The following is a 25,993-nucleotide window of genomic DNA, read 5'->3' as shown; positions in this document are numbered from 1 at the left end:
CTGTACGAAAAAGATCTTCACAATCCAGATAATCACAATGGTGTGATCACTGACCTAGAGCCAGACATCCTGGAATGTGAAGTCAAGTGGGCCTTAGAAAGCATCACTACTAGCAAAGCTAGTGGAGGTGATAGAATTCCAGTTGAGCTATTTCAAATCCTGAAAGACGATGCTGTGAAAGTGCTGCACTCAATATGCCAGCAAATTTGGAAAGCTCAGCAGTGGCCACAGGACTGGAAAAGGTCAGTTTTCATTCCAATCCCAAAGAAAGGCAATGCCAAAGAATGCTCAAACTACCGCACAATTGCACTCATCTCACACACTAGTAAAGTAATGCTCAAAATTCTCCAAGCCAGGCTTCAGCAATATGTGAACCGTGAACTTCCTGATGTTCAAGCTGGTTTTAGATAAGGCAGAGGAACCAGAGATCAAATTGCAAACATCCACTGGATCATGGAAAAAGCAAGAGAGTTCCAGAAAAACATCTATTTCTTTGACTATGCCAAAGCCTTTGACTGTGTGGATCACAATAAACTGTGGAAAATTTTGAAAGAGATGGAAATACCAGACCACCTGATCTGCCTCTTGAGAAATTTGTATGCAGGTCAGGAAGCAAGAGTTAGAACTGGACATGAAACAACAGACTGGTTCCAAATAGGAAAAGGAGTACATCAAGGCTGTATATTGTCACCCTGTTTATTTAACTTCTATGCAGAGTACATCATGAGAAACGCTGGACTGGAAGAAACACAAGCTGGAATCAAGATTGCCGGGAGAAATATCAATAACCTCAGATATGCAGATGACACCACCCTTATGGCAGAAAGTGAAGAGGAACTCAAAAGCCTCTTGATGAAAGTGAAAGTGGAGAGTGAAAAAGTTGGCTTAAAGCTCAACATTCAGAAAATGAAGATCATGGCATCCGGTCCCATCACTTCATGGGAAATAGATGAGGAAACAGTGGAAACAGTGTCAGACTTTATTTTGGGGGGATCCAAAATCACTGCAGATGGTGACTGCAGCCATGAAATTAAAAGATGCTTACTCCTTGGAAGGAAAGTTATGACCAACCTAGATAGCATATTCAAAAGCAGAGGCGTTACTTTGCCAACAAAGGTTCATCTAGTCAAGGCTATGGTTTTTCCTGTGGTCATGTATGGATGTGAGACTTGGACTGTGAAGAAGGCTGAGTGCCAAAGAATTGATGCTTTTGAACTGTGTTGTTGGAGAAGACTCTTGAGAGTCCCTTGGACTGCAAGGAGATCCAACCAGTCCATTCTAAAGGAGATCGGCCCTGGGATTTCTTTGGAAGGAATGATGCTAAAGCTGAAACTCCAGTACTTTGGCCACCTCATGCCAAGAGTTGACTCATTGGAAAAGACTCTGATGCTGAGAGGGATTGGGGGCAAGAGGAGAAGGGGACGACAGAGGATGAGATGGCTGGATGGCATAACTGACTCAATGGACGTGAATCTGGGTGAACTCCGGGAGTTGGTAATGGACAGGGAGGCCTGGCGGGCTGTGATTCATGGGGTCACAAAGAGTCGGACACAACTGAGTGACTGATCTGATCTGATCTGATCTGAATGCCATTTAATAAAACATATCTTTTCCAGCTCTGTTCAATTAAATGGTCAAGGAACAGTATTATTCCACCATCATGAGACTGATGCTATGCACTCCTAATTTCTGAAAGTTGGGGTCTGATGCTATTTTACACTTAAAGAAAACAACATGCTTAAGAAAACTGACTGATTCAAGCCTGGGCCTGGGAAGGCACAGGTGAGCCTTGAAACATTTTATTGGTCAGTAATAATGGTATTGCATGGAAGAACACAGAAGCCAATTTAAAGGGACACTCATGACTAACTAACTCCATCAATTGGAGTATCAAAAGAAAATGATGACTATAGTCAGTTAAAATGTGTTAATCTGTGAAAAGCTGTGGTCATAAATGATAGCAAAAATGTACCAGGGGAAAAAACTAAGAACACAGGAGAATGAAGAGGAAGGCAGGATAGGAGACCACCAAAAGAGGGAAACCCAGTCATGTAGAAACTTGTCCCAAACCCCTCTGAGTTGTCAACCACGCACATATGTGAATGAGTTATTAAAATCTGAACTGAGATATAAATGGCACTCAACACAGGCATTATACTGTTTGCAGTTTGACTTTAAACAAGTTAATTGGCCACTAAAGCAAACAATTCAATACCTTTTGTGCTGTGCTGTGCTTGGTCGCTCGGTTGTGTCCAACTCCTTGTGACCCCATGTACATGACCCACCAGGCTCCTTTGTTCATGGGGATTCTCCAGGCAAGAATAATGGAGTGGGTTGCCATGCCCTCCTCCAGGGGATCTTCCCAACCCAAGGATCGAATCCAGGTCTCCCGCATTGCAGGTGGATTCTTTATTGCCTGAGTCATCAGGGAAGCCCAAGAATATTGCAGTGGGTAGCCTATCCCTTCTCCAGGGGATCTTCCCCACCCAGGAATTGAACCGGGGTCTCCTGCTTTACAGGTGGATTCTTTACCAGCTGAGCTACCAGGAAAGCCCACCTTTTAGGAATATATTTTAAAAAAAAAATTGGAGTTTCTGTAACATAACATTTAAACTGTCCAGGTTACAATCCAGTATTATGTGATATATGAAGTACCAGAAAAATGTGACACATTCTCAAGATAAAAGATAAAAAATAAATAAGTGATAGCAAAAATGAGAAAAGTTGGCAAATTGTACTAAAGAAGTTGAACATAATTAAATCTCATTAGTCACCCTTATCATGTTAGCACTACTGACTCATTTATTGAATCAGTGCAGAATATCAAATTCAGTAAATATCAAGTATGTTAGTTTTACTTAATCTAAATTTACATTTAGGAAAATAATTTTTAACTCTCAGGCCATAACTGTCAGTGTCTATACTAGTGCAAACTGATTTTTTTGTGGTGACAAAATTATATCCCTGCCTGCCTTAGAAATCTAGTGGTGCAAGTTTTGATTGTACCTCAAAGTACCATTCTAGTGAGTCATCTTGGGGAAATTAGCATTGGAATATATTTGAACTACTGTACTCCTGAGTCTCTATGTATTAATCAGTAAGATTAAGTCTTGAGAGCTAGATCAGACCCCTGGTGGTATTTTGCATAAGGCTACAGAGCAGACTACCTGAAAGAATTTTCCATGCTATGGAAATGTTCTGTATCAGTGCTGTCCAGTATGGTAGACATTGCACATGCAGCTAAAGGCTATTAAGCCTTGAAATGTGGCTGGTCTGACCAAGAAATGGAATTTTAAATTAAATTTAATTCGCTTAAAGTTAAAATTAAATAGACATATGGCTTGCAACTACTGTACTGAACAGCACAGGTCCAGATTTTAAGCTTCTTTTTAATTACATAAAATACCTTTAAATTTACTCAGAAATGCAAATTCATTCTCATCAATTTGGGACATTGTTCATTTCCTTTAAGATAAAGTATCTATATTGAAAAAAAATTAGGATTAAACTTTTTTTTTGAGAAACTAACAACATTATTAATCAGCTATACTTGGATAAAAATTTTTTTGAAAAGGTAACATGTTTACATTATTTAAAACATTAAAAAACAATTTTTTTTAAGTATACAGTAAGAATTCTCTCCCGCTCTCTTCCCCAGCTACCCAGGTCTCTTCACTATCGGTGTGACTAATGCTATCAATTTCTTATGGATCCTATGCATATACAAGGACACCTTTGTTTTGCACAAGGCTTTTTTTTCCCTAACATTGTTTAGGGATATTTCATATTAGTACATCAGCAGTCTCCTTTGTTATGACTGCATAGCCGTAAATCTGTTTTAAAGGATCCCTGAAGGTGGCCTCTCTGTTGATGAGATGGCTTGCATTTGGAATGTGAAGAATCTTAATTTCACAAGACGGGTAAGGCTGACAGCAGGTAGAACCTACGGCAACCATCGCATAGCACAGACATAGTATAGCCAGCTCATCCATCCTTATGGAGGAGGCCCACATTTTAAAATGCCCAGACATTTTTCTTCTAAACTTGTATTTTGAACCAAATCATGCTAAGTTTTGTGAAGTGGCCCAAGATATTTATAAACTGACTATGATTTTTTTAAAATAGTATGATTATGATTTCAATAATATGCAAGCCGTGTTAGCAGCTTTCCATTACATGTAGAATAAAATCCAAACTCTTCACAGAGACCCACTGGGCTTTGCATGATCTGACTCCAGATGTTTTTATCACTAGGCTCCAATCACATACGCCTCTTAACACAGGCCAGCCCCTTCCTGCTCCAGAGCCTTTGCACTCACTCTGGCATGCTCTTTTCTGGGCTCTTTCTGTCACTCTCCACTTCATCCTCCAGTCTCAGCTTAAATGTCACCGCCTTCTTGATGCCTTTTTTGAATGTGCCATCTACAGGACCCCCTTGCAGTTGTCCCCTCACCACTGCATTCTTTGTAGCCCTTGTTATAATCTGCAATTATTTTATTTACATGTCCTCTCTTTCCCATTGGAATGTAAGATCCCTGAGAACAGGAACTTGTACTCTCTTCACCAGGGTAACTCTAGGACCTAAAACAGTGCTTGGTATACAACTGGGGAACAATTAATATTTGCTAAAACAAAAAAAATGTTGAATGAGCAAATATTGAATTCATTTCAAATATAGTGCCCAGAACCTGAGAGAATTTGGTCAAGTGCCATGCCTTTCAAATTGTCCCACATAATTGAATAAACACAGTAAATTACTCTAAAAATAAGCTGTTTGTGTATGAGGACTTTGATTCTATTAACATCTATCTGGAGTCCTATTTACTTCTTTTGTAAGTCAGAGATGTTCAGTATGTTTGAATCACTAAATCTACTTGCATCAGCTATGACATGCCTTCTATGAAGTGATGCTGATTATGACATAATGGTTCATGCTCTTCATCTCATAATCTTTTTGAGTCATTAGGTCAACACGTATTGGTCATTATGTTAACATTTATTAGTCACATGCTTACCTTGCATCATTACTGAAAAACATACATTTACATGGTGCTTTAACGCACAGTGTCGTGTAGAAAGCACACCAGCAAATTAGCTTGACAAAAAGAGAGGGGGTTTCATGAAGAAATAATGAAGCTGAGATGAGGAATACTCCTAGATGACAGAAGACCTTAGATGTCAAGCGGAGCTTAGATTTTATTCGACAGACACTGGGGAGTTGGTAAAAGCTCATGCAAATAAACATTAGGGATGAAAACAAAGTTTGATGGCTCTTCTGGCAGCTCTGTGTAGAATGAATTGCAGCAGGGGAGACTGACCAAGGCTGGTGCAGTAATCCTGGTGCAGGGTTACATGGTCATAGACTGTGGTGATGACAGAAAATGGGAAGGAAAGTGGACCTTGCAAAGAAAGGCCCATCAGGACTAGGTGATGAATTTAGAGTGAGGGAGGACAGAATAGAATGAAAACTGGCTACAAGGTTTCCAGTCTATTGACTTGGACTGACTGTGGTGCAATAATGCGTGATTTCTACAGGGAAGGCTTTAACTGAGGCCAGGAGTAGAGAGCTGGGTATAAAAAAGCATGAGCTAAGTTTTTAAAATACAAAGTTGAAGGTGGTGCAGGATATTTAGTTGAAGGCAATAGAGAATCAAGTCTGGAAAGAAGGTGAGACATCAAAATTTATACTGTGTCATTTTTATCAATTTCTGTCTCTCTTTCTCAAACTATACACTCACTGCCTACTTACATAGCCTCAGATGCTCCTTTCTCAGCAATTCACTATTCAGAAGAATCTACATTTATAAATTTGTATATTTCCTTATGAACTTTCTCCATGGTAGCATAAAAGAAATAGAAGAAAGGATTTAAAAAATGCATTAAACTTTTCACCCTGAAACATTTATTAAGAAGTTACTTTGGATTTTAAAAATTCATTACTTTTAAATTCCAAATTTGTGCTTCAGCTTTACATTAAGTATACCCATTTATTATTCTATTTATAAATCTAATAAACTGATGTCTGATCTATTTGGTTAATCATTTTAAACTGCATTTGTTCATTTAATAATTTGTTTATTTTTTCAAACACATTAATTTTCTGATTAACCCAGCTTCCAAAATACTTAAGTAATTCTCATAAAACTAATAAATCAAACAAATAAATATGGTAAGTGGTATTCTTGCTTGGGAAATTCCATGGATAGGGGAGCCTGGCAGGCTACAGTCCATGGTGTCACCAAAGAGTTGGACACAACTTAGCAACTAAACAACAAGTTCTCTTAAAAATTTCAATATGGTGTATAAGTTTTTCAAAGATTTTTAACTTGACATCAAAAGTTGAAACTAATTAGTCAGTTACATACTTTAAATCAGCATTTCAAGGTTAATTTTCAGATACTTTATTAAACATTGTTGTTGTTTAGTCACTAAGTCATGTCTGACTCTCTGCAACCCTGTGAACTGCAGCACGCCAGGCTTCCCTATCCTTCACTATCTCCTGGAGTTTATTGGAGAGTTTATAAACTCATGTCCATTGGAGTCAGTGATACCATCCTACCATCTCATCTTCCATTGCCCCCTTCCCCTCCTGCCTGCAATCTTTCCCAGCATCAGGGTCTTTTCCAGTGAGTTGGCTCTTCACATCCAGTGAGTTTGGCTCTTCACACAAACTCTTAAGGCCAAAGTATTGGAGCTTCAGCTTCAGCACCACTCCTTTTAATGAATCTATTAAAAATTCGAAGTATTTAAAACATCAAACAGGGAATTACATGGTGGCCCAGTGTTTAGGATTCAGCTTTCACTGCTGGGGCTCAGGTTCAATCCCTGGATGGGGAACTGCTGCTGCTGCTAAGTTGCTTTAGTTGTGTCTGACTCTGTGCGACCCCATAGACGGCAGCCCACCAGGCTCCCCAGTCCCTGGGATTCTCCAGGCAAGAACACTGGAGTGGGGTGCCATCGCCTTCTCCAGGATGGGGAACTAAGATCCTATAATTTGCACAGTGTGGCCAAAAAATAAAAATAAAAAATTAGAAGCATTTAAAACACAGAGATTTCTTTAATAGAAAGGTACAACGCCATGAGGTTTGATTTCCTTCACTATCTCTGTTTAATTCTAAACCTTCTCAGGATTAAGAGATGCATTTTCAGTAAGAAAACAATTATGTTATCCCAAACAAATCCAGGAACACCTTCCCAAGAAATGTTTGGGTTTACCTTCTTAGCTAGGAGGTTTCTCTTTGGGAAGAGTGTCTCTTGGCCTCTGGGTGTTTAGTTGTTGGCCTTTCTCTTGGCATCCAAAATTAAAGGGGTCAGCGTTCTCTGTGAAAGTACAGTCAGCCAGATTCCAGCACCACACTTCCTTCCCAGCACCCTCAAGGCTGGTTCCTTTCCTTCAGTATTCCAGCACACTCAGGAAGCCTCTGTAGGCCCTAAACTCTGCCTGCAGGCCTGGGCTAGGCCTGGTCACCTGGATAGCCCACTGCAGTCTGAACTTCTCCATCCTTCTCCTTCTCTATCTCTTTAGTGGGGAGAAAAACTCTTAAGGTTAAAAGCAGTCAACAGAACCTCCTTTAGGAGAAAGAACTGTCTTCAGTTAATGAGCTGGATTTAGCAAAGCAATTTCTTAGGCTATTTTAATTGTCAAAAGGTAGTTCTGAGGGGATGGTAGGAAGAGCTAGCTTGACATGATGAAGAATAAACTTTGAGTTCCAAAGGGAAGGGGAGAAAAATCAGAGTAAATGGGAGAGAGAGGAGCCTAACTGGAAGGAGAGGTGAAGGAGGTAGACAAGGTGGGTGGGTGGAGTCTACGGGAGAAACCTGTGACAATGCCCTGGTGACAGAAATGCTGCCTGCAAGAGCAGGGGTGTGCAATGCTCACGACCGTTTGTTCTGCAGTGTTCCCCTCCTGTCAGGATCATAGTGGTATCTGATGAAAATTGATCTGACAGTGATGAGCTGTGGTTAGGCCAGAGCTAGGAGAGATTTGAGGTAGAGAGCAGCTGGGTGCTAATCACAGTTGTCCAGGAATTAAGATGTTAGCCACTGTGGTGTTGACAGCAATGAATGGATACAAAAGATGCAGGAGAGACTCAGGGATGTCAGTAAGAGTTGGAACCACAGCAAGAGAGAACGGTGAGACCAGGTCAGACAACCGGGGGCAGGATGGGCAAGAAGGAAAGTCAGCACCAGCGCTTGTAGTGGCCATGTTGAATATGATACCCTGGGCCTTCTGGTGGAAGTTACCCCACAGCGTGATATTTAAAGCAGCATGAATGTTTCTGTGGGACTGAGTTTAGAGGAGAAAGAACACACTAAGTACCATAGGACCTTAGAGAGCTCTGTATATTATTCAGGGAGGTGGGGAAGGGGAAAGGGAGCCTTTGGGGGAAAAGAGAAAGAAACGCTATGAAAGAGAGGTGATCTTGGTTATTGCCAAATTGTAGAGACCTAAGGGCCTAGATCTGATAGATAGGGTGCCTGATGAACTATGGACTGAGGTTCGTGACATTGTACAGGAGACAGGGATCAAGACCATCCCCATGGAAAAGAAATGCAAAAAAGCAAAATGGCTGTCTGGGGAGGCCTTACAAATAGCTGTGAAAAGAAGAGAAGTGAAAAGCAAAGGAGAAAAGGAAAGATATAAGCATCTGAATGCAGAGTTCCAAAGAATAGCAAGAAGAGATAAGAAAGCCTTCCTCAGTGATCAATGCAAAGAAATAGAGGAAAACAACAGAATGGGAAAGACTAGAGATCTCTTCAAGAAAATTAGAGATACCAAGGGGACATTTCATGCAAAGATGGGCTCGATAAAGGACAGAAATGGTATGGACCTAACAGAAGCAGAAGATATTAAGAAGAGGTGGCAAGAATACACAGAAGAACTGTACAAAAAAGATCTTCACGACCCAGATAATCACGATGGTGTGATCACTGACCTAGAGCCAGACATCCTGGAATGTGAAGTCAAGTGGGCCTTAGAAAGCACCACTACGAACAAAGCTAGTGGAGGTGATGGAATTCCAGTTGAGCTATTCCAAATCCTGGAAGATGATGCTGTGAAAGTGCTGCACTCAATATGCCAGCAAATTTGGAAAGCTCAGCAGTGGCCACAGGACTGGAAAAGGTCAGTTTTCATTCCAATCCCAAAGAAAGGCAGTGCCAAAGAATGCTCAAACTACCGCACAATTGCACTCATCTCACACACTAGTAAAGTAATGCTCAAAATTCTCCAAGCCAGGCTTCAGCAATATGTGAACCGTGAACTTCCTGATGTTCAAGCTGGTTTTAGAAAAGGCAGAGGAACCAGAGATCAAATTGCAAACATCCACTGGATCATGGAAACAGCAAGAGAGTTCCAGAAAAACATCTATTTCTGCTTTATTGACTATGCCAAAGCCTTTGAGTGTGTGGATCACAATAAACTGTGGAAAATTCTGAAAGAGATGGAATACCAGACCACCTGACCTGCCTCTTGAGAAATCTGTATGCAGGTCAGGAAGCAAGAGTTAGAACTGGACATGGAACAACAGACTGGTTCCAAATAGGAAAAGGAGTACGTCAAGGCTGTATATTGTCACCCTGTTTATTTAACTTCTATGCAGAGTACATCATGAGAAACGCTGGACTGGAAGAAACACAAGCTGGAATCAAGATTGCTGGGAGAAATATCAATAACCTCAGATATGCAGATGACACCACCCTTATGGCAGAAAGTGAAGAGGAACTCAAAAGCCTCTTGATGAAAGTGAAAGTGGAGAGTGAAAAAGTTGGCTTAAAGCTCAACATTCAGAAAACGAAGATCATGGCATCTGGTCCCATCACTTCATGGGAAATAGATGGGGAAATAGTGGAAACAGTGTCAGATTTTATTTTTGGGGGCTCCAAAATCACTGCAGATGGTGACTGCAGCCATGAAATTAAAAGATGCTTACTCCTTGGAAGGAAAGTTATGACCAACCTAGATAGCATATTCAAAAGCAGAGACATCACTTTGCCAACAAAGGTCCATTGCCAACAAAGGTCCATCTAGTCAAGGCTATGGTTTTTCCTGTGGTCATGTATGGATGTAAGAGTTGGACTGTGAAGAAGGCTGAGCGCCGAAGAATTGATGCTTTTGAACTGTGTTGTTGGAGAAGACTCTTGAGAGTCCCTTGGACTGCAAGGAGATCCAACCAGTCCATTCTGAAGGAGATCAGCCCTGGGACTTCTTTGGAGGGAATGATGCTGAAGCTGAAACTCCAGTACTTTGGCCACCTCATGCGAAAAGTTGACTCATTGGAAAAGACTCTGATGCCGGAAGGGATTTGGGGCAGGAGGAGAAGGGGATGACAGAGGATGAGATGGCTGGATGGCATCACTGACTTGATGGACGTGAGTCTGGGTGAACTCCGGGAGATGGTGATGGACAGGGAGGCCTGGCGTGCTGCGATTCATGGGGTCGCGATGAGTCGGACACGACTGAACGACTGAACTGAACTGAACTGAATAAATAAACGAACTTATTATGTCACTATGTATAGTTCAGTTTATGTAATTCATTTAGTCCATTAGCCATGTAGTAAACCCCTTGAGTGTGTGGACCCATAGAAGACAGGTACATCAAACAAGAACCCTGAGGCTGGCCCAGGTAAAGCCACTTCTAAACATGAAGGGGGAATCCATCCAGGAAATAGGTCTGCCTGGATGTGGGTGGGGTGTGTGGGCCATGGGTTCATAGTTCTCCAATTTTGCTGCATATCACCCTTACCCTGATGGCCTGTTGACACAGATTACCAGGTCGCACTCCCAGCGTTTCTGAGAGGCCAGGAGAATCTGCATTTCTAACAAACTCCCAGTTGATTCTCTTGCTTCTAGTCTGGATTCCACTTGAGAACCACTGCGCTAGGTAGATGGGGGGATGGCGCTGGAGGTGTGAAAGCACACAAAGCCATGCTGCCTTTGGCTTTCTTCTCTGAAGGTTCCAAGGTCTGACCACTGAATTTCAATCACTTTCTCTAAAGTCTTTTCACCACAACCGTAGAGGCAACTTCTCACTCTAAAGCATTGTTTAAAAGGCCATTGCTGGCACTTCCCTGATAGTCCAGTGGCTAAGACTCCTTATTCTCAATACAGGGGACCTGGGTTCAGTCCCTGGTCAGGGAACTGGATCCCACACGCTGCAACTAAGTGTTCGAATGCTGCAACAAAGACCTCGCATGCCCCAGCTAAGACAGGGTGTGGTGGTGGTGGTGGTGGTTTAGTCACTAAGTCCTATCTGACTCTTGCGATCCCATGGACTGTAGCCCACCAGGTTCCTCTGTCCATGGGATTCTCCAGGCGAGAATACTGGAGTGGGTTGGCATTTCCTTCTCCAGGGGATCTTCCTGACCCAGGAATCGAACCCTGATCTCCTGCATTGCAGGCAGATTCTTTACTAACTGAGCTACAAGGGAAGTCCAAGACAGGGTGTAGCCAAATAAATAAACAAATATTTTTTTTAAAAAAAGAAGGCTGTTGCTTTTAGAAACTGGAATGGAAGTGGCAGAGGGGAATCAATCCTTACACCTCTCTCCATTCCCCTCACCCCCTCACGGCTGCCTCCCCTGCAAGGCCCTGGCCCCTGTTTCTGCCAATGAGGAAATGAGCGTTAAATGTTAAAGTTTCTAGTTTCTATGTGGCTGCTACTTGATGGAGGCCTCTCTGGCTCCTACAGAGAGGCCTCCATCAAGTACCTGGAAATAAGGTTGAGTTCTTTTTTTTTTTTTGATGTAATTTATTTTGCCTTTTTTTTTTTTTTTTTTGGCTATACCATGTGGCACGTGGGATCTTAGTTCCCTGACCAGGGACCAAACCCATGCCCCCCTGCATGGGGACCATGGAATCTCAACTACTGGACCACCGGGGAAGTCGCAAGATTGAGTTCTTAAACTACAAAATTCACACTTAAGTGATCAAAGCAAAAGCCAAAAGGATGGCTTTAGCCAAGAGCCTCTTCAATAACTTCACTAAAGGATTCATGAGAGAGAGAAGCACTGAGAGCAGGGGGCAGGGGAAGTAAACCCGGAATGACAGAGACAAGCATTGGCAGTGACTATCCAGGCTTTGGCCACGGAAAAGGAAACATGACTTGACAGACTTCTAACATTACGGTCCTGTGGGCAAGGAGGCTTTTCCTGATGTGGAGATAGAGGCATCAGGTTTTTTAGCCTGATTCCGTTTGTGTTTGATTCATCTAGCTTCCGTTGTTCTGATTCTCATTCATCTCTACAGGCAAGTCTCTCTGCAGGGAAAGAAGGCACTGGTCTCTCACATTCCAGTCTTACCATCCTTAGGAAAATTATACTTCTTATAATTAATTTTTTATATTCTGTCTTTATACATTTTTCAAGAAGTTAAGTAATTTGAGTCTGCCATTAAGAGACGGATTTATTTTCAATCAATTTGCTGATGAAATCTGCAAAGGTTGAGTACCAGATTTCAATATCGAATCTGCCAGGTTGAGTACCAGACCCCCGTCACGGGAAAACCTTAGGAGATTGGGCGCTAGTCTCTCCAGTTTCTCCCCAGGACATGGTCATAGGATAAATGACAGGGAGCTGCAAGCCACCTGAGCGTTCAGAGGAGGGTTCTTGGCCATGATAACATCTGAGTTGTATCTTAAAGGCTTAGTGACCGTTGGTGGGTAAAGAGAGGTAGGCAGGGAATTCTCAGCATAACCTAGGCCACAGAAAAGGGAATGAGCAATAGGAAGTTGAGTTGTGAGGTGGCTGGAAAAATAGACAGGGGTCAAATCAAGGAGAGCCTCAAGTCTCACGGATAAGAAGGAGTCATTTGAGTTTTTTAAGTGAGAAGACAACAGGGAAATTTTGGATTTACGACTCCTGCTCCAGGAGAATATGAATACAAAGTCTAGAATATGATTTTAAGAAGCAGCTAATCCAGAGACAGTTAGGGGATCATAGTCCAGAAGAAAGTTGGTTCTGAATTCTTTTATTTTTTTTTTTTTATTTTATACATTATAACATTTAATTTTTATTTTATTTTTAAACTTTACAATATTGTATTAGTTTTGCCAAATATCAAAATGAATCCGCCACAGGTATACATGTGTTCCCCATCCTGAACCCTCCTCCCTCCTCCCTCCCCATACCATCCCTCTGGGTCGTCCCAGTGCACCAGCCCCAAGCATCCAGTATCGTGCATCGAACCTGGACTGGCGATTCGTTTCATACATGATATTATACATGTTTCAATGCCATTCTCCCAAATCTTCCCACCCTCTCCCTCTCCCACAGAGACCATAAGACTGTTCTATACATCGGTGTCTCTTTTGCTGTCTCGTACACAGGGTTATTGTTACCATCTTTCTAAATTCCATATATATGCATTAGTATACTGTATTGGTGTTTTTCTTTCTGGCTTACTTCACTCTGTATAATAGGCTCCAGTTTCATCCACCTCATTAGAACTGATTCAAATGTATTCTTTTTAATGGCTGAGTAATACTCCATTGTGTATATGTACCACAGCTTTCTTATCCATTCATCTGCTGATGGACATCTAGGTTGCTTCCATGTCCTGGCTATTATAAACAGTGCTGCGATGAACATTGGGGTACACGTGTCTCTTTCCCTTCTGGTTTCCTCAGTGTGTATGCCCAGCAGTGGGATTGCTGGATCATAAGGCAGTTCTATTTCCAGTTTTTTAAGGAATCTCCACACTGTTCTCCATAGTGGCTGTACTAGTTTGCATTCCCACCAACAGTGTAAGAGGGTTCCCTTTTCTCCACACCCTCTCCAGCATTTATTGCTTGTAGACTTTTGGATCGCAGCCATTCTGACTGGCGTGAAATGGTACCTCATAGTGGTTTTGATTTGCATTTCTCTGATAATGAGTGATGTTGAGCATCTTTTCATGTGTTTGTTAGCCATCTGTATGTCTTCTTTGGAGAAATGTCTATTTAGTTCTTTGGCCCATTTTTTGACTGGGTCATTTATTTTTCTGGAATTGAGCTGTAGGAGTTGCTTGTATATTTTTGAGATTAGTTGTTTGTCAGTTGCTTCATTTGCTATTATTTTCTCCCATTCTGAAGGCTGCCTTTTCACCTTGGTAATAGTTTCCTTTGTTGTGCAGAAGCTTTTAAGGTTAATTAGGCCCCATTTGTTTATTTTTGCTTTTATTTCCAATATTCTGGGAGGTGGGTCATAGAGGATCCTGCTGTGATGTATGTCGGAGAGTGTTTTGCCTATGTTCTCCTCTAGGAGTTTTATAGTTTCTGGTCTTATGTTTAGATCTTTAATCCATTTTGAGTTTATTTTTGTGTATGGTGTTAGAAAGTGTTCTAGTTTCATTCTTTTACACGTGGTTGACCAGATTTCCCAGCACCACTTGTTAAAGAGATTGTCTTTAGTCCATTGTATATTCTTGCCTCCTTTGTCAAAGATAAGGTTTCCATATGTGCATGGATTTATCTCTGGGCTTTCTATTTTGTTCCATTGATCTATATTTCTGTCTTTGTGCCAGTACCATACTGTCTTGATAACTGTGGCTTTGTAGTAGAGCCTGAAGTCAGGTAGGTTGATTCCTCCAGTTCCATTCTTCTTTCTCAAGATTGCTTTGGCTATTCGAGGTTTTTTGTATTTCCATACAAATTGTGAAATTATTTGTTCTAGCTCTGTGAAGAATACCATTGGTAGCTTGATAGGGATTGCATTGAATCTATAAATTGCTTTGGGTAGTATACTCATTTTCACTATATTGCTTCTTCCAATCCATGAACATGGTATATTTCTCCATCTATTAGTGTCCTCTTTGATTTCTTTCACCAGTGTTTTATAGTTTTCTATATATAGGTCTTTAGTTTCTTTAGGCAGATATATTCCTAAGTATTTTATTCTTTCTGTTGCGATGGTGAATGGAACTGTTTCCTTCTCTTTCTGTTTTCTCCTTATTAGTGTATAGGAATACAAGGGATTTCTGTGTGTTGATTTTATATCCTGCAACTTTACTATAATCATTGATTAGTTCTAGTAATTTTCTGGTGGAGTCTTTAGGGTTTTCTATGTAGAGGATCATGTCATCTGCAAATAGTGAGAGTTTTACTTCTTCTTTTCCAATTTGGATTCCTTTTATTTCTTTTTCTGCTCCGATTGCTGTGGCCAAAACTTCCAAAACTATGTAGAATAGTAATGGTGAAAGTGGGCACCCTTGTCTTGTTCCTGACTTTAGAGGAAATGCTTTCAATTTTTCACCATTGAGGATAATGTTTGCTGTGGGTTTGTCATATATAGCTTTTATTATGTTGAGGTATGTTCCTTCTATTCCTGCTTTCTGGAGAGTTTTTATCATAAATGAATGTTGAATTTTGTCAAAGGCTTTCTCTGCATCTATTGAGATAATCATATGGTTTTTATTTTTCGATTTGTTAATGTGGTGTATTACATTGATTGATTTGTGGATATTGAAGAATCCTTGCATCCCTAGGATAAAGCCCACTTGGTCATGGTGGATGATCTTTTTAATGTGTTGTTGGATTCTGATTGCTAGAATTTTGTTAAGGATTTTTGCATCTATGTTCATCAGTGATATTGGCCTGTAGTTTTCTTTTTTTGTGGGATCTTTGTCAGGTTTTGGTATTAGGGTGATGGTGGCCTCATAGAATGAGTTTGGAAGTTTACCTTCCTCTGCAATTTTCTGGAAGAGTTTGAGCAGGATAGGTGTTAGCTCTTCTCTAAATTTTTGGTAGAATTCAGCTGTGAAGCCGTCTGGACCTGGGCTTTTGTTTGCTGGAAGATTTTTGATTACAGTTTCAATTTCCATGCTTGTGATGGGTCTGTTAAGATTTTCTATTTCTTCCTGGTTCAGTTTTGGAAAGTTGTACTTTTCTAAGAATTTGTCCCATTTCTTCCACGTTGTCCATTTTATTGGCATATAATTGTTGATAGTAGTCTCTTATGATCCTTTGTATTTCTATGTTGTCTGTTGTGATCTCTCCATTTTCATTTCTAATTTTATTGATTTGATTTTTCTCCCTTTGTTTCTTGATGAGTCTGGCTAATGGTTTGTGAATTTTATTTATTCTTTCAAAGAACCAGCTTTTGGCTTTGTTGATTTTTGCTATGGTCTCTTTTGTTTCTTTTGCATTTATTTCTGCTCTAATTTTTATGTTTCTTTCCTTCTACTAACCAAAAAAATAGAAATCATTCCAAGCATCTTTTCTGACCACAATGCAGTAAGATTAGATCTCAATTACAGGAGAAAAAGTATTAAAAATTCCAACATACGGAGGCTGAACAATACGCTGCTGAATAACCAACAAATCACAGAAGAAATCAAAAAAGAAATCAAAATTTGCATAGAAACGAATGAAAATGAAAACACAACAACCCAAAACCTGTGGGATACTGTAAAAGCAGTCCTAAGGGAAAAGTTCATAGCAATACAGGCATACCTCAAGAAACAAGAAAAAAGTCAAATAAATAACCTAACTCTACACCTAAAGCAACTAGAAAAGGAAGAAATGGTTCTGAATTCTTACAGTGCAATTGAAACATTGCAGAAACAAACACCATCAGGATTTAGTATTTGGACATACAGCCTGAAAAGGAAGGATCTGGGAGACAGGAGTGGGTTGGGAAGATATCCCTGGAGAAGGGAATGGCAACCCACTCCAGTATTCTTGCCTGGAGAATTCCATGGACAGAGGAGCCTGGCAGACTACAGTCCACGGGGTCACAAAGAGTCAGACACGATGAGTGACTAACACTTTTCACTTTTTTCAATAGTCCATAATGGAAAAGAATATGCAAAAGAATATATATGTATAACCGAATCATTTTGCTGTACACTGGAAACTATCACAACATTGTAAATCAACTATACTTCAGTAAAATATGTTTGAAGAAGAAAAAACATCAGCAATCTCCTGATTTTGTGTCTTGTAATGTGGTATTCATTACAAAGTGTCTTTGTGATTGTTAAAAATGTGGGAAGGCCTAGAGAAAATATCTGTAGTCTCTGAGTTTCTTAATCTACTTACCCTATCTTATCTAAATCCTGTGAATTAAGTAACCATCTATCAGACGGTCACAGTGGTTGCATCTAGAAAAAGGGACCTAGAGGACCAACCACAGCCGGTGTACGTACCTTATCCATTCGAATACATTTACAGTATCCCTCTGTATGGCTTCCCTGGTGGCTCAGAGGGTAAAGCGTCAGCCTACAATGCGGGAGACCCAGGTTCGATCCCCCCTGGGTCGGGAAGATCCCCTGGAGAAGGAAATGGCAACCCACTCCAGTACTCTTGTCTGGAAAATCCCACGTTCTGAGAAGCCTGGTAGGCTACCGTCCATGGGGTCTCAAAGAGTCAGACACGACTGAGTGACTTCACTTCTGTATGGAGGCCATAGCTGACTTATCAAATGCCGAGTAGTCAGGTAACTCCCGGAAGGCAGGCCTTTCCAGGCACTCTGGCTCCATGAGCCCAGTTACCGGGAGAGGAACCAGGTGTCACATGGTCTCTGTGCTCCACAGCCCCAAACGTGCAGAGCCTTTGGATCGGCATTCAGAGACCCTCTCAGCGCACTCTGCCCAAAGCTCTCTCCCACTGCATGAGCATGTCCCATGTGGGGTGATAGGGAAAGGCGGGACAAGGAAAGAGCCTCCCTGTGGAACACTGGGTGTTCTGAGAATTAGCGCCAGAACGAGGAAGAGGTTCCCGGGCTGACCTGGTTGTTCTATAACAATCACTGTCTCCTGAAGTTGTCTGGAGATCAAGCTGATGAGAGAGGCATGCAGGAATTTAGTGATAAGAAAGGGGAAGGATACTATAAGGAAAGTGTCTGAAAATACCAAAAAGATGGCTAAAAAGTAGGTAATAAAATAACACATATTAATTGGAAAAAATAAACACAGAAATTAAAATCTCCCAAGTATAACCAAAATTCACATTTTTCTGAATGATATACAAATATGCATTTAATTAATTTTGAACATTCTTAATACATGTCTTGTATTTTGCTTTTTTAAAAAAAAATTTGCCATTAACTTTACTTAATTATAATCAAAATTATTTAAAATATAATTTTATTGGTTTGTAGGCTCTCTTCCCTGGTGGCTCAGACGGTAAAGCATCTGCCTACAATGCGGGTGACCCGGGTTCGATCCCTGGGTCAGGAAGATCTCCTGGAGAAGGAAATGGCAACCCACTCCAGTACTCTTGCCTGGAAAATTCCATGGACGGAGGAGCCTGGTAGGCTACAGTCCATGGGGTTGCAAAGAGTCGGACACGACTGAGCGACCTCAATGTCATGTCATTCTTGATCTGCATGAAACTGCCACATCAGCTCTGCCTTCCTAATGGTCTCCAGGTTGCTACATTTTGGAGTTTTTGCCTCTACGTTAACCTTCCCATATTCCCTCCACCCCATTCCCCCCAGTCGGAATCTTATACTTGCCCAGAGGTCCCTAAGGGTGTGGCAGGGTCTTCTCAATGACTCGTCTCACCGCCCTGAGCCACCACCTATTATCACTACCACCAAGAAGCAGAGACCTTGGTGGCGGCCTGCCTGGCATCATCTTCCGCGACACAAAAAGAAAACACACCTAACATATTTCAGGTGAATCACCGTGGGAGCCTCCAGTGGTAGCCTTTTTTCCAGAAATGGAACCCAGGTGGCTAGTTTCGAAGCCCACTCTCTCCAAGCTCCTGGGACCACCTGGCATGGCACAGGCAGTGTCACCAGGAATAGCCACTTGGATCCACACCCCTTCCCACAAGAGCACATGTGTGTTTTCCCCCTGGTCTCGAGTGTTTCTACCCCGCTGTCACATCTACCCTGCTTCTAAGCCTGCCTATCCCGCGTGAATCCTCCCACCTTCAAACAGGCAGGAGATGATAAGGCTGGGATCACTCACTCATTTGAAGGAGGTAGATAAGAAAGTCTAGAGCCACCTGGGGACAGGTACTCAGTGCCTGCTTCTTGACTGATTGATTGATTGAAAGATACACCCTTCTTACTTACATCATCATAATTAGTTTCTTATCATAGGCAGATAGTGCCACAGTTATTATCGCAAAAAGAATTTATTTTTAAACCATAGATGAGTCTGAATTTCATAATCATCAGTCTGAGTAACTGCCACAAGGAAACATGCATCAGCTGCATAAATGTGAGCTGATGCAGAGTGGAAAACTGAATGGATAGCAGTGCTTTATATTTCTACCACATGTTATGTTTCCATGTTCTCCCAAATTATCGCATTCGCATGTTACAATAACTTGTTGAGACAGGCAGAATTGATATTTTTATTTCCATTTTATAGGCTTAGTTCATCAAATACTTATTGATTCCTTTTTATATACCTGGCCCTACACTGGGTCCTGGTGATACTGAGAGAAAGGTAATACAATTTCTATCCTCAATTTGCTCACAGTCTGGCAGGAGACATGAATATAACAACCAACTAAATTATGTGTGGTGAACATTATGCAAGTGATGGGAACAAAATGTTATAGGTGCCAAGAGGAAGGAGTGGAACTGGGGGTGGGGCAAAGCAAATATCACTGACTGACTACAAAGTGCCAGGTTCTGAGCTAGGGCCTTCCTACTCCATGTGTGGTCTGTGGACCATCGGAGGCTACATCTCCTGGGCCCTTGTTAGAAATGCATAATCCTAGGCCCTACTCCAGACCCACTTATTCAGAATCTGCATTTTATCAAGATGTTCAGGACATATCTCTGCCTGCTAAAGGTTGAGGAGCATGGGCCTAGGTGACTTACAGATTTTATTTAATAGACAGCCAGTGAATTTATTTCTATTAGCCCTATATTATAGATAGGAGTTGGAGTTACAAAATTCTAAGTCACACAGCTATGTCATGGAGCTGGAATTCGAACTAGGCAGATGGGCTGGGCTTCTGTCATTACCCTGATGTTATTTACTCTCTAGGGGTATCAGAAAGACCTCACAGATGATGTCTGAGCTAGATTTGGAAGGTCCTCGATGGAAGGAAGGAGGGCCTTCCAGTCAAAACGCCTGTTGAGTGAATTCTTGGTATGGCAATGGAATAAGTCCCATAGTGGGCAGTGTGGCAAGTATGGTGAACAAAGAAGATTGAAATCAAATTACACAGTTTGAATGTCACCCTAAGGAACTTGAGTCTATCCCATGAGTTGGTTTGGCAAACTGCTGTGGAACTGTGATTATGTGGAGATGGCTATGTCGGAAGTCCAGCCTCACCAGTCACTAGCTCTGTGATTCCAAGCAGCATTGCTGGTGGGGTTCTCTGGAGGCAGATACTGAGATGCACTTGGGAGAATGGTTATTAGAAATCAAGGTTTGGGAGAAAGAAGAAGAAAACAGGGTTGGGCAGAGGAGGAAAATAAGATCAGCCCCTGAAAGTCTTGGCCAGCCTGACAGGGAGCTCCAGAGTGAGGATATTGGCCAGTCCAGGTTGTGGCAGGTCAGGGTGAAACAGCCAGGCCTTTACCTCCACCCCGCCCCAGCGTCAGAGGCCAGGCCAGACATGAGCTCAGGTGATGTGGGTCTCTGTGGCTGGAGCAGACCCCGAAGGAGGCAGTTGTCTGCAGACAGCGGGGCAGCAAGTCCTCCCTTGGGGGGACTCTGAGCAGGGCACTCTCGGGGTCTGCCACAAAGAGTTTTCTTACTTCTTTGTCTCTGTCTTCTCATTGGCAAAATGGAAATATTATAGTAGATCACCCATGGGGCAATTATATGCCTGGCATGTAACTCCCAGGCTGCTAGGGTTATCTGCTCTTTTGGTTATCTACCCTGACAAGATAGGGTCTTGTCACTGTTTCTCCCTTGCAGCACTTAAAATTTGAAAATATCTTACCGCGGCCTGAGGAATAGAAGACGATCCTGTCCAATTCCCAGTTTGCCTGAAGTTCCGCCATTTTCTCATGATGTTCCAGGCCTCGTCATTTGTCCGGAGATCCTGGTTGAGTTAAGCTGTGCTAGGCAAAAGGCGAGATTTGAGAAATGTAAAGTAAATCAGTGGTTTGAAAATACCTAAGTTGAATCACAAAGGGGGGAATACAGGCTGCATTTTAGGGGTATAGACCAGGCTTCTGTACCATGGAGACTCAAAATAAGACTCAAACAGCAGAGTTTCCTTCTTCCTCATGTAAGAGTCTAAAAATGAGTGGTCAAAGGCCATGTAAGTGACACTATTCCATAAGGCCACTTGGGAACTGAGATCCCTTTTGATCTTGTTGCTCTACTATCCCCCAAGACAGTGGTTCTTAAAGTGTAGTCCCTAGACTAGCAGCATCAGAATCACCTGGGAACTTTATTAGAAACCCATATGGTAGGGCCCAGAAATCTGTTTTACCAAGCTCTTCAGGTGATTCTGTTGTTCAGTTGCTCAGTCATGTCCGACTCTTTGTGACCCCATGGACTGCGGCACACCAGGCTTCCCTGTCCTTCACCATCTCCCCGAGTTTGCTCAAATTCATGTACATGGAGTTGGTAATACTATTCAACTATCTCATCTCTGTCGTGCCCTTCTCCTCCTGCCTTCAATCTTTCCCAGCATCAGGGTATTTTTCAGTGAGTCAGCTGTTCACGTCAGGTGGCCAAAGTATTGGAGCTTCCACTTCAGCATCAGTTCTTCCAATGAATATTCAGGGTTGATTTTCATTTAGGATTGACTGTTTTGGTCTCCTTGCTATCTGAGGGAGTCAAGAGTCTTCTCCAGCACCACAGTTTGAAAACATCAATTCCTCAGTGCTCAGTCTTCTTTATGATCCAACTCTCTTATCCATACATGACTACTGCAAAAACCATAGCTTTGATTATGCAGACCTTTGTTGGCAAAGTGATGTTTCTGCTTTTTGATATGCTGTCTAAGTTTGTCATAGCTTTTCTTCCAAGCAGCAAGTGTCTTTTAATTTCATGACTGCAGTCAGAGTGTGTAATGATTTTGGAGCCCAAGAAAATAAAGGTGATTCTGAGGTAGACTCAAGTCTGAGAAACACTCATCTAGGATTTTTTTCCTCATCTATCAGGTCAAAACTGTGGGATGAGCCTGTGGAAAGGTGGAAAGAAAGCAAAAAAGAGGGCAAACCATTTCTTTAAAAAAAAAAAAAAAAGTGCCTTGAAGGTGAATGCATTAATTCCTCTGACATCCTTTTGGCTGACAACTGGTCATGCAGCCACCCAGCTACCAGGAGTCTTGGGAAATGTAGTCTCTAACTGGGCAGTCTGTGTCTAAAACTTGGGGCTTTATATTAAAACAAAGATCAGGGAGTGAATACTATTCAGAAAATTAGTAGCCTCTGTCACTATTGCAACAGGACAGGCAAAAAAGTGAGGGGCACCACTCCCACTAACGTAGTGGGTTATGGGGACTTCCCTGATGGTCCAGTGGTTAAGAATCTACCTTGCAGTACAGGGGACTCAGGTTCAATCCCAGTTTGGGGAACTGGGATCCTACATGCTGTGGGACAATTAAGCCCCACTTGCAGCAACTAGAGAGAAGCCCATGTACCGCAAGGAAAGATTCCACATGCTACAGTGAAAATCCCTTGTGCTGCAACTAAGACTCAATGTGGCCAAAAATACTTTTTAAAAGGAGTAGTGGGTGTGTATGGAGAGGAAGGGATGTATTTGAGAAATAGGTGCTGTTTTGATCCTATGGTGAGGGAGAGGAAGGAGAAGTGATAACTCCTAGGTTTCTAGGTGGGTATTTGGTGATGGTGTCGCCTGGGGTAGAGATTCTAGAGGAAGAGGAAAGAGGAAAATATGACCTTTGACACTAGGCATAGTGAATTTAAGCTGACTGAGGATGTCCAGGGAGAAATATCCAGATCTGTAGGTAGTTGGAAACACTTGTCCAAAGACCCTGAGAAAGGTTGGTGCTAGAATTAGAGCCTGCAAACACCATGGTGATGGGAGCTTGAGCATGAACTGCTCGCTCCAGCATAGGACACGGGAAGAGAGATCAGGGCAGGGGACATTGGCATTTAAAGTGAGTGCTGGGTTATACAGAGTGAAGTAAGTCAGAAAGAAAAAACCGATACAGTATATTAACACATATATATGGAATTTAGAAAGATGGTAACGATGACCTATAAGCAAGACAGCAAAAGAGACACAGATATAAAGAACAGACTTTTGGACTCTGTGGGAGAAGGCAAGGGTGGGATGATTTGAGAGAATAGCATTGAAATATGTATATTACCATATGTGAAATAGATCGCCAGTCCAAGTTCGATGCGTGGAGAGCGGTCAAAGCTGGTGCACTGGGACAACCCTGGGGGATGGGATGGGGAGGGAGGTGGGAGGGGGTTTCAAATGTGGGACACATGTACACCCGTGGCTCATTTATGTCAGTGTATGGCAAAAACCACTACAATATTGTAAAGCAATTAGCCTCCAATTAAAATAAATTAATTAAAAACAATAAAGTGGGAGCTGGAAAAGAGGTACATGTAGCGTGGTCAGCATGGTATTGGGACTGAGACCAGGAGATTAGAGAAGTCAGTGGAGGAAGGAAGGCACTTCAAGGTCAGGATGGTACCAGTGTCATACGCTGCAGTGGGACAGATCCTCCGAAGTGGTCTTTGATGACAAATCAGAAAACCTGTGACTCAGACAACTTAGGAGACACACCCAAGGTTCCAAGGCTAGTAGGTGGCAGAGCTACGTTGTCTGGTTCCAGCCTTCCCCTTCGAAGGTGCCGAGGCAGCCATTGCTCCTCTCCTAACGCTGACTGCACAGTAGTTCTTAGCATTCTCTCAATACTGCGCCGGGGTATGAACACGGTCTATCGGCTTGTGATTCTCTAGCCATCTGCAGGACTGGTTTCCGAAACTGTCACAGTTCTTTCTGCCTCCATTTGCTTGCGCTGGCCCGCCCTGAGTCTGATTGTGACACAGGTTGGTTTATAGGCTTCCCTTTCCTCCTGAGCATTCAGCAGTCACGTTGCCTTTGTCCTCGTGGCGTGTCTCACCCAGCATCCCAGCAATGAGAAGCAGTTGTTGTCACACCCTTAGCCACCATACTCTGTCAGCCCAGTGCTGGAAAGAGGAACTTGATGACTAAAGGACTCAAGCTTAAATCCACTGGACTGCTGACCCTCTATTCCATGCATTTTCAAGTGCTTGACTGGCTGAAGATGCCAGACACCTGGGTCATGGACAAACCCCGCCAATGTGACCTTATTCTCAGCCTTCCTGTTGTCCTGGAGGTCAGTCATGAATCTGGCACTGTGCAAAGTTGCTTATTTCCAAAGTGTTCAATTTTTTTTTTTTTAATCTTAGTTCCTAAATGTTTGACAATTGTGTATCAGGCTATTTTCAAGGCAGCTGAATTCTATGGCAACTTTCAGCATCCCGCTTCTGATGAATATTTTTGCCTGTTAAAAAGGACTTTGAAGCTACAGGCAGACTCCCACCATCCACCGACAGGCTCATTATCAATCCATAGTCATGTGCTGACTGCGGAGTGGCCCCAGGTTTTTGCATATCTTGTGAGATCTCTATGGGAACACAGTCATTATGATACAGCAGTTCCTGTCTTGAGTGCATTAGATAGGTGATTTTTTTTTTTTATGGTTTCATTTCCTTTTGATACAAAAGAGAGTCTTGATAACCAAAGATATTCGCAAATTCCAGATTCCTTGTTTCATACATGAGCATGACTTCATCATCTAAACTGAATAAACCCAGTTCATTGGAAGGACTGATGCTGAGGCTGAAACTCCAGTACTTTGGCCACCTCATGCAAAGAGTTGACTCATTGGAAAAGACCCTGATGCTGGGAGGGAGTGGGGGCAGGAGGAGAAGGGGATGACAGAGGATGAAATGGCTGGATGGCATCACCGACTCGATGGACATGAGTTTGGGTGAACTCTGGGAGTTGGTGATGGACAGGGAAGCCTGGCGTGCTGCAATTCATGGGGTCGCAAAGAGTCAGACACCACTGAGCGACTGAACTGAACTGAGATCTGTGATGCAGCTGTGTCTTCTCTTGGCAGGTGAGTCAGACAGAATTCCATCACCCCTGACATGTTGGATGACCTGAGAATTCAGTGATTTCCTATGACGTAGAACAAACCAGATTAGTAGCTGCCAGCAGAAACTAGGCATAAATACTGCTGCTGGTTCTCAAATATATACCTTATCAGCTCATTCTTCACTTTCTGCTGTTACCATCAAAGTCCAAGCTATCTTGACACAATCATTGACCTGGGCTATTAACCAGCCTCCTTGATTTCATTCTGACCCCCTCCATCCATTTTCCAAACTGAAGCTGGAGTCATCTTCTACGTAAAATGTATCATGTCACTCAACTGCTTAAAACTCATCTGTGTTCCATCTCATCTCAGAATAAAACCCAAGTTTAACACCACAGTCTGTGAGGCCCTTCTGAGATCTGATCACTGCCTGACTCTCCCATCTCATATGCCACTCTTTTTGCTTTGTAGTAATCTGTCTGCACCAACTTTCCTCTACCTTGCAATGATTATTCACAATGGCCTTCCTGTTTCTTGCTCACGGGGCCACCATGTACAGATATGCAGGTCCTGTGCTGCACAACTCTGGGAGGGGGGTTCAGTAAGTTCAGGGTACGTGACAGACCCAGAAATGCCCAGCATGGCAGTCCAGTTTACACTCGGGAAGGCTTCAGCACTTGCTAGTCCTTCTACCTGGTACAACCATCTGCAGGTTTGTCTCACAGCTGGCTCCTTCTTGCCATCTAGTCAACAAATATTCCACAAAGCATTATTCTCTACCAGGCAGAACTAGTTACATAATTTACAGGGCCTGGTGCAAAATGAAAATCAGGGCCTCTTATTCCCAAATTATTCAGAATTTCAAGATGTTAACAGCAGGGCATTAAACCAAGCACAGGCCCTTCTGAATGTGGACCCTCTGTGACCACACAAGTCTTGCCCCCTTGAAGTTGGCACCGCCTTAGTCTCAGCTTAAATGTCACTTTCCCAGGGGGGCCCTTCCCAACCAACCATGCCAAAGGAGGCTTCTGA

At 42.3% G+C, this 25,993-nt stretch overlaps 1 long non-coding RNA gene across 3 annotated transcripts in view; it reads right to left on the bottom strand.

Annotated features, from left to right (window-relative positions):
• The window catches only part of LOC133260665 (uncharacterized), a 143,856-nt gene that overhangs the window by 18,362 nt on the left and 99,501 nt on the right, over window positions 1-25,993 (bottom strand). For all 3 annotated transcript variants that reach the window (XR_009740922.1, XR_009740924.1, XR_009740923.1), the window contains one exon: window positions 20,837-20,952. This is a non-coding gene — a long non-coding RNA (uncharacterized LOC133260665). The remainder of the gene's footprint in view (window positions 1-20,836; window positions 20,953-25,993) is intronic.

Source organism: Bos javanicus, chromosome 14 (genome assembly GCF_032452875.1).
Source record: "Bos javanicus breed banteng chromosome 14, ARS-OSU_banteng_1.0, whole genome shotgun sequence".
Lineage (NCBI taxonomy): Eukaryota > Metazoa > Chordata > Mammalia > Artiodactyla > Bovidae > Bos > Bos javanicus.
The sequence above is the reverse complement of the archived record's forward strand: the minus strand, read 5'-3'. Positions and strand labels throughout refer to the sequence as shown.